Consider the following 14,559-nt stretch of genomic DNA (forward strand, 5'->3'; position numbering starts at 1 on the left):
CCTCTCCAAGGAATAAGAACAACTATCGAAATCGAAATCACTTTTAGTTTTGTCACAAGCAAAATTTGTCATCACTCTAGCATGATCTAGTAGATCTCTCATAGCTGTATTTTCTTTGTTATCGTCATGTTTCAGGATTTCTTGGTATCGTTCTGGTGCATCATCTAATACAGTGATCCTGTGTTTGGAATTTGAATTATTAGAACATTATACGTGGACTTGCACAATTATAATTCGGCACTTTTTTAAAACTTAAGACTTTTTTTTGTTGGAGCAGTTCTCAAGTTGAAGTTGAGCTGTATCTGATATTGAAATTAAATGCTTAGGAGAAAAATGGCCGTATTTTGGTGTATCTTGAGAAGCGGGATTGTGCAAAGTGAAAAGTTTTGCATGTGATCAATAAACCGTATTATCACACTTTCGAGGCAAATTTGGCAGGAACGCAGAATTGATATTCCATGCCCCGATGGGGAGCACTGGCTCTCACCCTGGGGCATGAAATATCAATTAGTTGCTCAGAGAGTGCTCCATAGAAACGAGGAGCCCGCTCTCAGCAACTGATTTACTACTGTAAGGTACTGATTTAAATAAAGATTTAAATCAACAACCTGAAGTATTCTATGACCGTTAATGCAATGATCAGATTATCTTTCCACAATGAGGAAAAATGTATATTTATGAGTATTGCTGAAAGCACAGTGTAAGGCCTACACGGACCGCCTCTAACTAGCCAATCCCTGTTTACATGCCGTGTAGCAGGGGACTAGAAAGAGCTAAACTAGTAAGCGGGGCATAGCCAATACTACGATTTAAAAACATTTCCTTGCGTTAGACGAAATAAAAATTTTTGTTGTAATACTTTTTCAAACTGTTGCTTTTTTATTGCACTTCATAGTTAAAAGCCTAATTAGGCTTGATATCAAATGGCCCCATTAAGAGCAGTGCTGATCACAGAGGCATGAGAAACAAGTCAATTGATCAAAGAGCTCCATCCAAGTCGGCCAGTCACTAAGCAGCTAATTAATACAGATTCGGTTGATAATATTAATACAAACTCCCTGGCTCGTACGACTAACCCCATACAGCTAGTATTCAAGTATAGTGCCTGGCACAGTGCAGAGTGACTTAAGGTTACTGAAAAGGAGATCAACGTTTACAAGCAGACTTGAAAGTTGCACAAAGTTTTGGTTTGTTTGTTTTGAAACCCCACGGTGGAGGTTGGCGTGTGCCGCAGTTTATTAATCAATGGTTATTACATAAATGAAATTATAGAAGTCACACTAAAATATAATAATGTAAAATAAAATATATTAAAATAAATGCCCTACTAAAAGTACTATATAACTAACGGTCTGCAAAACTGGTTGAAGTCGCAATTTGTAAACATGCTAATTACTATTTAATAATAATAGATAAAAAGTTTTGCGCGGCAGATGTAAATTCGGCATTGCATAATGGCAGTGAAATTAAAATGATATGTTGTTGATAAAAGATCATGGTCATTTGTCGCGAGTGATCTTTCTTTACGCGTTGTCGCTTACTAACTCGGTGTTGTAGTCTATCTGCGAGCGCCCTTCTCTTTGAGACTTTCTTAGCCCAGGTATACTATAAAGTAAGAAATTTGGCCAATTTTCATCGTCTCCTGAGCTTTGCAGCTTGAGGAGTTCGCGCTTAGCTGAATTTTTAAAGATTTCAATTGAAAAGGTAGAACTTGGAATAGTTATATCCTTACTTTGTTTTGTAATAGAGAGCATGGGTCCTTTGAAGAAAAGAGTATTATTAAATGTTGGGCCGTTGTAAGTTGTGAACCAAGAAAGGTTATGTTCGTATGTGGAATTATAGGTGGGAATATCGTGAGGGAAAAGTTCTTTGATGGATTTAGGGAGAAGGCTTGGCATGTTCCTTACTTTGTGTAGTAGAATAAAAGCGTTTTTTACAATGACGCTATGGACTGTTAGGATATTATGCAATCTAAACGCACCTTTTGTGTGCTCCGGGGGATTGCCGTCTTTATATCTATAATTTACATATCCTGACATAACAGCTCTAATTCCCTGCTTTTGCTTGGTGAACAGAGATTCAATGTGACATTTTGAGGCAAATCCCCACACTAAAGAACAGAAATTTAGATGGGATTGGATAAGGCTTTGGAAAATGTTTGGGCTTTGATAGGTAGAAGGTGCTTTAGCTTATACATAACTCCGAGGTAGCGACCCATCTTTATTCTAACTGCCGTAATGTGTTTTTGCCAAGTGAGCTTTTCGTCTAGGATCACTCCTAAAAATCTTGCTTCAGTCTTACGTTCGATTACAGTGTTGTCAATGGACAAATTAAAGCCGCTGAAGTCGATTCTTTTTCTAGTGAAAATCATGTAACACGTCTTTTTTACATTTAAAGATAGCCCATTAGCACCTACCCAATCTACAAGACGTGAAATTAGCTGATTAGCTTTTAATTGTATTTCTTCTAGGGTGGTTCCACTAATTAATATGTTTGCGTCGTCGGCATAAAGGATGAACTTTGCAAAATCACTAATTCCAGGTAGGTCGTTTATATAAATTACAAATAAGAGAGGTCCTAAAATGCTACCCTGAGGTACGCCGTAAACTATGGGCATGCTAGAAGAGCAAGTTCCGTCAAGCTTCTTAAGTAAGGTCTCATGATCAAGCACGTCAAAGGCTTTACTGTAATCGAGCAGGAGCAGTAGGGAAATTTGTTTCTTATTCAGAGAGTGTAGTATAGAATTTTTGGCATTGAGCAGTGCATGTTCGCACGATCTTCCTGGCCGAAATCCGTATTGATTTTCGAAAAGAGAATCGTTCTTATCTAAAAATTCTAAAACACGAGCATGCATAAGTTTCTCATAAATTTTCGAGAATGATCCCAAAAGAGAGATCGGCCTATAATTAGCTACTTCCAATTTTGAACCACCTTTATGGATAGGAACGACTTTCGCAGTTTTTAGAGCATTTGGGAAGGTACCACTGGAGAACGAACAGTTAATGACATTAGCTAGTGCCCTGGTAAAGTTTTCGCAGCTGTTTGCAATTTTCAATGGCTCAATTTTACAATCGAGTGTGGACTTGTTCTTAAGCCCTGATATTATCTTTTGGACTTCACCGTGTGATGTAGGCTTAAGAAACATCGAGTTACTACACGAAGCCTTAAGAAAATGCTTGAAACCACCTGGGTCAAAGGTTCGACGGGCAGCGATTTGCCTCTTGATACTGGCTGCAATACCGGAGAAGTAGCCGTTAAATTTCTCAGCGACTGCCAGATCGGAGCTTATAATCGTGCCATCGTCGTCCTTCAGACGGGTGTGTCCGAACTTTTTTCTGTTACGGTTCAGGAGGCCATTGATCATTTTCCATTGATTTTTAGAGCAGTTTTGGTATTTGTCAAACATTTTCTTATAGTACTTTTCTTTGGCTAGATTCACATGTTTGTGACAAAACTTTTTCATTTTATCATACGCGTCGCAGTTTTTTTGTGATGGATTTATAGTTTTTTCAAAAAAAAGTAACTTCTTGCGGTTGCATGCCGCCTCAAGCCAGGGTAAGATCCAAGGCTTTGGGTCAGCTCTTTCGAATTTTCTTCTCGAACTGTTGCGCTTCAGGGGGTATGCAGTATTGTAGTGTTTCATGTACGTTTGATAGATGGAATTGTATTGTTCATCAGCGCACGTTGAGGAGGTAGCATCATCCCAGGTCTCACTTACAATAAGCTCTTTGAATTTAGCATGATTAGCTTCGTTAAATACACGGGCCTCTAATTTCAAGCTAGTGTTGTTGTTCTTTACACGTTGACTACGGAATCGCTCGTTCAAACTAGGTGTGGCTCCTAAACTAATGGTCGTGCTAACCGCGAGATGATCTGACATATCCAACGTCACGACATTACAACTAATAACGTTGGTCACGTGATTAGTATACACGTGATCAATAAGCGTTGCACTGTGGTCAGTTACCCTGGTAGGCTTGGAGACAGTCTGGGCAAACCCATATTTTTCTAGTAAGCTTATAAGATCCTGGCTGTAAGCGTCGGTATCGTATTTTATAAGATCAATATTTGCATCACCCAGGAAGACTATCTGCTTTCTGGAGTGTCTATCAAGACCCCTGAGCACGTTTTCAAACTTTTCAAGGAATTTTTTAGGGCTTGTGGATGGCGAGCGGTAGAAATTTACGATGATTTTTGTCTTATTTCCGTTTTTAAAATTGTTGATTTTAAGCAATTGAAATTCTCCGCAAGTAACTTCTTCTGGACTCAGATTGAGTTCGAGTTCCTGTATTTTATCGTAATCACAAACGCGTTTGTTAACATAGAGCGCAAGACCACCTCCTTTTCCAGATTTACGTGCAGGTTCTTTGATAAAGGGCTCGTAAAACTGTTCGATTTCAATGTCGTTCAGACCATTAGGAAGATTAGAAATTTTACAGTTGGTTTCATTGAGGCAGATGAGGTCAAATTTGGAGAATGTTTCTATTTCTTCTCTAAAATTCGAGATATTCTTCACGAGTGATCTAACGTTTAACGAAAGTATCTTAATTTCGCGATTGCTAGGGGTCTTGATATTATCAGGGTGTTGGTACTTACAGCTAACCAATATCTCCGATATACAATTGTTGAGATCGATTTCGCTGGAATCTATTTCATCAGTAAGTTCGCCTATTTGATTCAGTACGTGAGAACGAATATAGGGGTTAAAAGTGGGGGTTATTGTATTGTAATTATCATTAAGTTCGTAGGAAGTTACTCTATCGCCAGGTATTAGGTTTAGACAGCATGTAATACAACCAAGATAATCTTTGAGGCATTTTTTATGAACTGGTTTGTCACATAGAGGACAAATGAAAACATTTCTAGGAGCATAAGACCACCCGAAGCAACTTGAGCATTGTGATTTGAAACTAGGTTCAACCATTGTTCAAGATGTGTAAATACCAGATATCTGTGAATAATTAAGTAAGATATTAAAAAGATAAGAGTGTAAAGTATGGTGTATAGAATAGCTTGTACAGTCTAAGAATATGTATAAAATGCTAATGTGTGTGCGTGTGAATGAATGAGGAATAAACTGTGTGCTGAGAAAGCGTAAAGAAGAAAAAGAAAACTTGTTAGACCATTATAACTATAAGATGTAAGCTATAATCCCTTAAAGATTTTGTAAAAATTTTGTGAAAATTTAGGCGCGGCAAGTATAAGTAGTAGGCTTGGGTACGGCTTTGTGAGTTTGTATTTAACCGTTAGTTACCAGGCAAGAGCGAGACAAACTCCCGCCTTAATGGCCAGTGCTTTCGAACTTTCTCGCTTCGCATAGAGAGTTTTTGAACACCGGTCACCAGACAGTTAGCTATCTCACTCTTGGGCAGCTGAGTAATGTGAATCCCATTTCCAGATCTATCTAAAATCTCAAACCCTTTGTTAAATATCACTCTACAAATATAGTGGGAGTCGAAAAACCAAAAGTTACGATTTTCGATCAGACTAAAGTCAAACATGCAGCGGTTAAACAAATCAACTTCCTTATTTAACCATGCAAATCTCGTTCTAAGAAGGGAGTTGAAAACAACTTGTCAGCGATACAATCAATCAGGCTAATTTATTTCCTTAATCGCTTACTTGAAATTAAAAAGGAAGTGTCAGAACAAACTAAAGTCACCACTCACCCTCACAAAAATAGTAAACACTAAGCGATGTTTGAATAATTCGAAGGAAGAAAACACACAAAACAAGAATCTTGATGTCAAATAGTTATATTTGAAAGGAAATTATTGTCAAGAACTGATAAAGGGCTGGTCAGCAAATCATAACATAATAAATTGCTTTAAGTTTAAATTATGATACATTACGATATGGGATCATTCGCATATTAATTTAGCCACATTTCAGCCATTTCAGACCTCACTTTTAACCCCAGCTCTGATCCCTTCTTTGAGCCATATTCCATATAGAAATTGTGCAGAAATTATACTAAGATTTTCCAAGCCGGCTTCCCCTAGAATGGCTTGCGAAATTCGTGGCTGATATATAAAGAGACTTATAAATTCTGTACAATAAAGAGCGACAATTCTATCCCTGCACCAGTTTTAACTGAAGTTTAGTTAGTGCAATAAAAACATTCTATAAAACATATTATATATATAAAGATATCAAGGGACGAATGGCGTAACTTAATCAGCTAATCAGGTTATAAATTGGTCTGGTCACTGGGGCAAATTTAGGTCCGATGATTGATATGCTGCCATTCTTTAGACCAATTCAATATTGCTAACAGTACGGGTGAACTGCCTGGCAATGACCAGGGTGTATCTAGGCTGGTGGAGTGCGTTCTAAAATGGTATATCGGGCTATTAAGTCAAGAGTTACTTTCATAAACAATACTAAAGAGTACGGATGTCTGCCCTTGATATTAAAACAATCTAGAGTTGTATTGAAGAGATACATTATATTACGGCTGTTCTGATAATTTCTAACGAAGCAAATAATGGCAAAATGAATATAAGCAGACTATACTCGAAAAAATTCAATAAAAGTCAATGATTACGAGTTCCAGTGATAAATCATTCTGAAATAACAGACAATCAAGAAGGACGATAATATTTTTGATATGAATTAGGGCGTGTAGTACAAGTACAACATGAACAGTCGATAATTTGGACTTATAAATAGACAATCATGGCACCGCCACAGCCCTATTCAAATATAACAACCAGGAAATACTATCACCTTATCGCAGATACAGATTACATGATAAGGACTAGGATGTATAATCAACACTGAAACAGATGTTCTATACATTATACATCTTCAGTTTTAATGACTCAAAATATATCTAATAGAAATGAAGTATAAGAATCACCTCACATCGATTGATATCCAGGATATAATTTATGATTAAAAGACGCGCTCGTGGCGGAATATTCTAGACTGCAATAAGTACAAGACCCATACTCATAGGCGAGAAATAAATCAATATTCCATGCACTACGTATCAGTTGAAAGCAAATTGGGCGCGGCCGTTAGCATTCACTGTGACATTGGACATTAGCACGTGAGATCCTAATTTTACGTATTGTATCTTCGATATCTGAAATACTATAAACTCATCGAGACCTATTTATAGCTTGGACATTATAAACATAAATAAGTTGGACATGTCTAGTTTTACTTTGGTGGAATTCAATACTAACGTTTGATCAAATTCTGCTTTCCCGGCCAAATTTGGCTCCAAAGAAAGTGTGATAAAACATTAATCACATACCTTCTCATCCGATATCAACATTTTCAAAGCTCGGCAAGCCTCGTGATTGAAAATGTCGATATAACCCTCGGCAAGCCTCGGGAAATATCGAAACTTTCGCTACTTCAGCAAGCCTCGTGGGTGAAAGTTTTGATATCGCATGAGAAGGTATGTGATAAATGTATAATATGAAATAAAAATCCTACAAATTTGATCAAAGCCGCAAAATCGAAATTTGCTCGTTAATCTAATACATAGTTACTGTTTATTGATCAAATAATCAATTCTAATAAAAATTAAGTCAAAAGCTTCCCCGCTTTCACAGAAACACACGGTTTAACTGTTTCAACCAGTTATAAATAGATAAATAAAGCGTTCCTTACCAGGTTTCTATCGCTCCCCAAAAGTACTCGTTATCTAAGCCAAACCAATCTTCGGCATAATTGTACCCAAGCTCTTTGCATATGACATTTGCTTTATAGTCTGAGAAGTTCGACAGAGAGACGGTTGCTGTCTGAAAATAAAAATTGTAACATTTTAGATATTTATCAAATATTTATATATTTTTGTTCGACTAGGCCAAATGATTTGATGTTTTTTGATTGACAATAAATATTTATAACCATTTTGAAATCTCTTTCAATATTTTCGGATATACATTTTTATTCCTTGAACTGGTGCAGTTACACACGTTTTGAAATACACATATTATAAAGATATAACATAAAATTCACAGGGCCTTTATACTAGTTACTTTTACAAATACAGTTACAATAATACAATATAAAACGTTAGTAGCCAAACCCGGTTAAGCACTTTAGCCAAAACTACTCCAGCGCTTCCGTTGCTCGGTTTACCGTCCGTCCCGTAAAGAGCAAACTGAACTTCATCTGTAATAGTAAGCAATGCTTTAGACGATTATATTTATCAAATACAGAGAGTTCAATCTAAATACATTATAATACTAGTGTAACCCGGCCTACGGCCGGGATTTCACTGCCGCAGTTAAAAAGGGTAGGAGTAATTACCCGCTGAGTCAAAACCCGGATTAGGCGAGCAATTCTATTCGGAGTGCCCTCACGTATCCAATAGTATGCTTAAAAGATAGTAATTCTTAATCAATAATCAATAGAAATTAACCCTTAACACCATGCACCACACCAGCCTATCATATTTGTGAACATGCATTACATTGTCGTATGAAAGTATGAACTCTCTCTACAGTCCAAACAGACCGTTTGAGCACTCCCTCCCCTAATAAGTTTATAGTATTATATGACCATGTAATATATACGCCATGTAATATATACGCTACATAATATTATGCAGAGAGAGAGAGAGCTAGCCCCGTAACTCTTGCCGTTCTTCTCAAGCCATTTTATGTAACATATTTTGTGGTACAAAACCATCAATTAAACCACTTACCACCGGCCGATTTTTATAAAATTTGCTTATTGGCTTCGTTAGAGTTTTGTCGGCACTATACCGAAAAAACCAGTCCCGTAACTATTACCGTTTTTTTTTGTATAACCGTTCGGAAATTACACACAGACGATCAGACAGACAGACAGACAGACAGACACACACACACACACACACACACACACACACACACACACACACACACACACACACACACACACACACACACACACACACACACACACACACACACACACACACATTCTGGTGTTATTAAGGTGATATTAGGAACTTTTAAGTCTAATCAGTTTATTCGATATTATATATTTTCAATTTTTGGTGGACCCACTTAGTAAAAAATAAACCAAAAGCTTCACAATTCGGTCCCAAATAAAGATGCAATTTGGTCGAACACACTCAGATATCTTGAAAAACCATTATTTTCTTACTCTTAGAAAACGAAAGACATGCAGTATAAAAATATCAACGTATTAAAAAAACTCGAACGATCGTTTTTCCCATGTACGAAGTCGCACATTTCTGGGGATTAAGCAATGGTATAAAGGTTTGAATAATTCCACGGTATAAAATCTGGAAAGGTTTAGAGTTTTTGCTGTACTTCATTCACAGTATCTTCCCTTAAAATAATTAAAATATCAGGTATATATGTATCAGTGTATACACGACATAATTCTGTTGTGTGTTGAAGCTCAAAGAACAATATAACATTGATGCATCTCTACTGAGATTCTTCAAGTGCTACCTTGAAAACAGATACCAAAGGGTTGTCATTGGAAATAAAGTGTCTGCTCCCTGTCAGGTTAGATCAGGACCGTGTCCCCCAGGGCTCAATTTTAGGGCCAACTTTATTTATACTTTTTCTTAATGACATTACAGAAAATTTGTCACCGGAAACAAATATAACCATGGAATTAAACTGGAATTAAACTGGAATTAAACTTGAAATTACCAAGGAGAACACTAACGAACTCGTTTTGGCTATACATCAATTCATAAATAAGTTCAGATATAAAACAAAAGCCGAATAAAAGTATGAAAATAAAATCTTAAAATTTAACTGCGTTACAATATCACGAAGTGGAAATAAAATAAAATATAATAATTTAAATGCTAATAAAAATTCTGGATGTGTGCATAAAAGCAAGTCCAAGGAGATAGGTTAGACTTAACGACTACAAAAGTTGATGGGACGATGAAGGAGATGAGTAGGGGACGTGAAGCGAGGATTAGGACATTTTCTTAGGATTTCGAAGGTTTGAAGAGTCTGTTAGGTGGTGATTACTAGGACTTGTATGCTGATGATACAAAAATATGGCGTAGAATCACGTCTCAGGATGACCATTGTTTCACCCCTCAAAAAGTTGTTCACCCCTCAAAAAGTCACGTTCCTTCTATTACCCGAGCATATTCTATGAATCGTAGAGTTAATTTTGTGTACTCTATGAATGGAACGGCTATCGAATACACAGACATCGAAAAAGATCTAGCTAGTCAGAGGTTAGGCCTTCTAAAAGAACATGTTTCTTCAGTGATTCACCAAGAACACTAAAAAACGTCGGGCCTTCTATCTATCTCAGGTTAGAAGTCATTTCGAACACTGCACAATTGTCTGGCGGCCTCATTCAGAAACCTCGGTGGAGAAACTTGAATCGATACAAAAAATAGGTCTCAAGTGGATCCTTAATGATATTTACTTGAGCCTTAGGGACAAAAAAAGGTATTTCATAGCGTGTAAGGAACTAAATATCCTTCCACTCTCGGTAAGGTTTGATTACAAGGATATATTATATTTTCATAATATTTTTTATGACATGTCAGTTGTGACATTTTCACCTTAATTACAACTTTGCATGGGAAGTAGGTTAAGGCGATCACATCTAGACGATCTCAGTATGATTAGTGACATTTCCCCTCAAGTTCCAAAAAACCTTACGTCAAGCCAGACCAGATGTTCAGGCATATCTAAGTCTTACTTTTACAGAGCACATATTCTTTGGAATAAACTCCCTTATGATTTAAGGGAAATCTCAAGGCCATCAGTGTTTAAAACCCATTTAATTCAGTACCTGTGGACAGTTCTAAACGACCATATAACAACTTCTGACAGTTAAACAATTTACCTAAACTTTCACGATGATCAGACACACAAACTTTGATAACAATAACGAAACAATACTTTACTATCAAGACGAATTATGAATAACCTTGAGCAGTTTTACAATACTAAACACCTCAGTACACTTTCACTGTCATTTTACTGATTTCAGATCTGTATGCATTCCTGGCATTAATCTCACGAATTATATTTTTGTACTTTACAACCCCGTACAAATGCCGCAAATCCTTAATCAGTAATTATAATCTCTTGTTATAGATCACGATATTATATATTTTGATAATTGAAAGTTTTCGTTATCTTTAATGTAACTATATTATCTAAATATAAATTGATAAAAAGTGTAATTAATAAAATATGTTTAATAAAGTGTGTTTATAATTATGGTACATTGTTATTTACTATATTTATATTTTAGGCTGTAACCTTATTAGTTCAATGGAATAAACCTAGCATGCCTTGGTTGCAGCATCGCTTCACTTATAGGTGCATATAGGGCCCGATGTAATTGCTTTGACCAGTTTACTGGTCAACTGGTGTTTCGGTGTCCCTAATTTTGTTTACACTCGGTCACTTGTCAAGGCATGTAAGGTCATTCGGCGAAATTTTCTTTGAAATAAAATTATGTATTTGTGTAACAATTTGAAAGTTTATTGATGGGCCATTGTTAGCCCCAAGCGTTTTGGTCCGTCATTCCTGCCACTCAGCATTGCCTACTGTAAAGTAGAAATTTTTCTGAGACAATAGAGAAACTGACCTTGTCTCACTAAAATCAACCACTTTCCATAATAAAAATACTAACAAATAAAGTTTTTTAAATAATTATACACATCCACTAAAGAATATTTCCTCAAGTTTACTTCTATTTAACTAATTCGTGGTTTAAGCTCTTATTTTATTTACGAAAGGAATGTAAAATAAAACTTATTGTTTAATTGGATTTTTTAAAAATATTTGCAAAAACAATGTTGGTAAAACTTATTGCTAAATTTAATTCATTGTTTTGTTGAACTTACCTGGGCATTTCTTTGCGTAGCAGATTTGGTATTCGGTGCTATGCCCTTTACAATATGACCTTTCAAGTAGGTCATCCATAACTTCTCTGTTGGTAATTTTATTTTCACATGTCCTATATCTAGATCTAGTGCCTCCTCCACAGTCAGATGAACAATTTGACCAGCTATTGAAATCACCCCAATGAAATCTTTCAATACCTGAAACAGTCATGTATAGTATATGACCAGAAAAACTATAATATGTTTGTCGAACATGTGGTTTAACTAACTACATACTTAAATGATTATTAAGAACTAGTACTTCGTTCAATCGAACATTCTTCCGGTCAGCACATAGACTAAGTCTGTTTTGCCCAAATTTATTCTATGAAATTCGGTAACCATCACTCGCACCATTTTCACATCCTTTTTTAGAACAACTACATATGTAGTTGGGGGTATTAATACCAGTGGCGTAACTTAGGGCCCCGCAGACCCCGCTGTGCGGGGGGCGCCGTATAAGGGGGGCGCAATTTTCCTGAATTTTAGGCCCTTTCACTGAAAAAACGTCTTGTTTGTGTATTTCCCTGTCCAATTTAGCGCTCGGTCGACGCGAAAAAAATATTTGGGGTACCCTTTTTTGCTTCAGGGGGGCGCAAAAAGCCTTAAGGGGGGCGAGAGAAAAAGTACCCGACCTTTTTTTTTTTTTTCTTTTTTTTTTAGGGACACAAAAAATTGTAGGGGGGCGCTTTTCGTCACTGAGCGGGGGGCGCCAACAGGCAAAGTTACGCCACTGATTAATACTATGGTTTACATCGTTTTTCAGTTTTGTTTGCTCTTCCCATTTATTTCCAATTACTATCCCGGCTTTTGATTCTATAGTTAAATTGACTCATACATTGATTACGTAATCCAACCGGGCTTGACTGTCTCATTTGATTTAAAGATTTCGTGTATTTTAACACACATGGTTCACGGTTGGGGGCAAAGTGGAACAAAGATTACGTTTAACTGTTTAAACAAACTTTCACATCCATCCTCGTCCGATGCATCGGCGCAGTCTACATTTCCATCACAATAGAAAGTGTCTAGGACGCATTTTCCTTTGCCATCTCTACATTTTGTCAAACCATCTTCCACACACGCTGATTGAAAACCAATGCAAAATTTAGTCGGGTTAACACAATTGTTGGACTCTGAGTTTCGCTGAACTGCTTTCCATTATTCAATCATTATAAGAACTTAAGGCCAGAGGGCCTTAATAATGTGTTATATATTTGACCAAAACCCATAATCATGGGAAGAGTGGACCGCTGCCATGGTGTCTCTCTTTCCCAAACAAAAGGAAATGATATTAATTTGATTGACCGTTCTCAAATGCAAAATGATAGTAAAACAAAGTAAAAAGTAAAACAAAGTATTTTATTTATTAGCAGTGCAATCAATTCATATGATATAATTATAAGAATATAATAGTATGTCACACCTATTTAACTGTTACTTTTGAGTAGTCGTGCCTTGGCTAAATCTAACTAGGACCAGTGGTGTCGATTAACATTTAATAGGTGAGTCTAAGTGACACAAATTGAAAATTTTAAGAAAAGACGGATCAAAACACAGATCCAAGGACAAGGAGACCCCACTGCAGGACCATACATGCTATTGGCTTGTGCATGGCCCAAAAAGGTTCCAGTTGTCCAGGAAACTGTACGTAGCTGGTCAACTAGTTTTGAATTCAGACTAGGCTTGATTTGTTCTGGGGTTTCTAGAGGTAAGATTTGATGGTGCCAGGTTTGTTCAGGCGGACATGGAAATTATGCGATGGATATATAGGTATATAAAAATCATATCAATATAAAAATAGATCCAAAAATAGATCCAAAGATTCACACGGCAGTCAGGGAACTTCCAGACAGGATGCTTTTGAAACAGGTATAATTAGCGCTTTTGTAATTAATTGTATGCAAGGGATGGGATGCTGATCAACTAAGCTGGTTCAATGCCCCAGCTATTTAGGGGGAGCCACTCAATTTCACGCCCAGGTGTTGTCAATTGCTGGGTTTCCAGTAACAGCTTTTTGATACGGCTCTTGATAATTGAGATGGGGGAGGAAAGGTCGGAAAATTTACTAGAGCCAGGGACCATGACATTGTTTTCATTAGGAGTGCATTTGTCGAATATTTTATCAATCAAACTGTTCCATATAGTCGTACCTTTGACGACAAAATTAAGTTTAGAAATGTCAAGTTTGCCGAGAATGAAATCGGTCGCCCGCTTTTTCCATTCATTCACGGCTTACAATCAATCACTGAATCACATGCTGTAAAAATTTCTTTGGGTTGCGTTTGGGTCGATATACCTAGTATTTCGGGATAAGGGTGGTAGTTAGTGAATTAGCTGAAGTTTATTGAATCTTTATCGCTGACGACAGCTGCCTTCGGCCTCGGGTAGTTCTTCTTAATTTATTACAATTGTAAATTAATGGGAAAAGCGAGCGACCGATTTCATTCTCGGTATCATTTTGCATTTGAGAACGGTCAATCGAATTAATATCATTTCCTTTTGTTTGGGAAAGAGAGACACCATGGCAGCGGTCCACTCTACCCATGATTATGGGTTTTGGTCAAATATCATCTCTTTTTGGTTATAATGTCAGGGTAGTTTATAAATTCGAAATATAAACTGATATCTTCATTAATAAGAAGGAATTTTCAACGATTTCGAAATTTTTCCTTTAAAAACATTTCCTTGTGTTTAGGTAA

Source organism: Bolinopsis microptera, chromosome 11 (assembly GCF_026151205.1).
Source record: "Bolinopsis microptera isolate Bmic1 chromosome 11, MBARI_Bmic_1.0, whole genome shotgun sequence".
Classification (NCBI taxonomy): domain Eukaryota; kingdom Metazoa; phylum Ctenophora; class Tentaculata; order Lobata; family Bolinopsidae; genus Bolinopsis; species Bolinopsis microptera.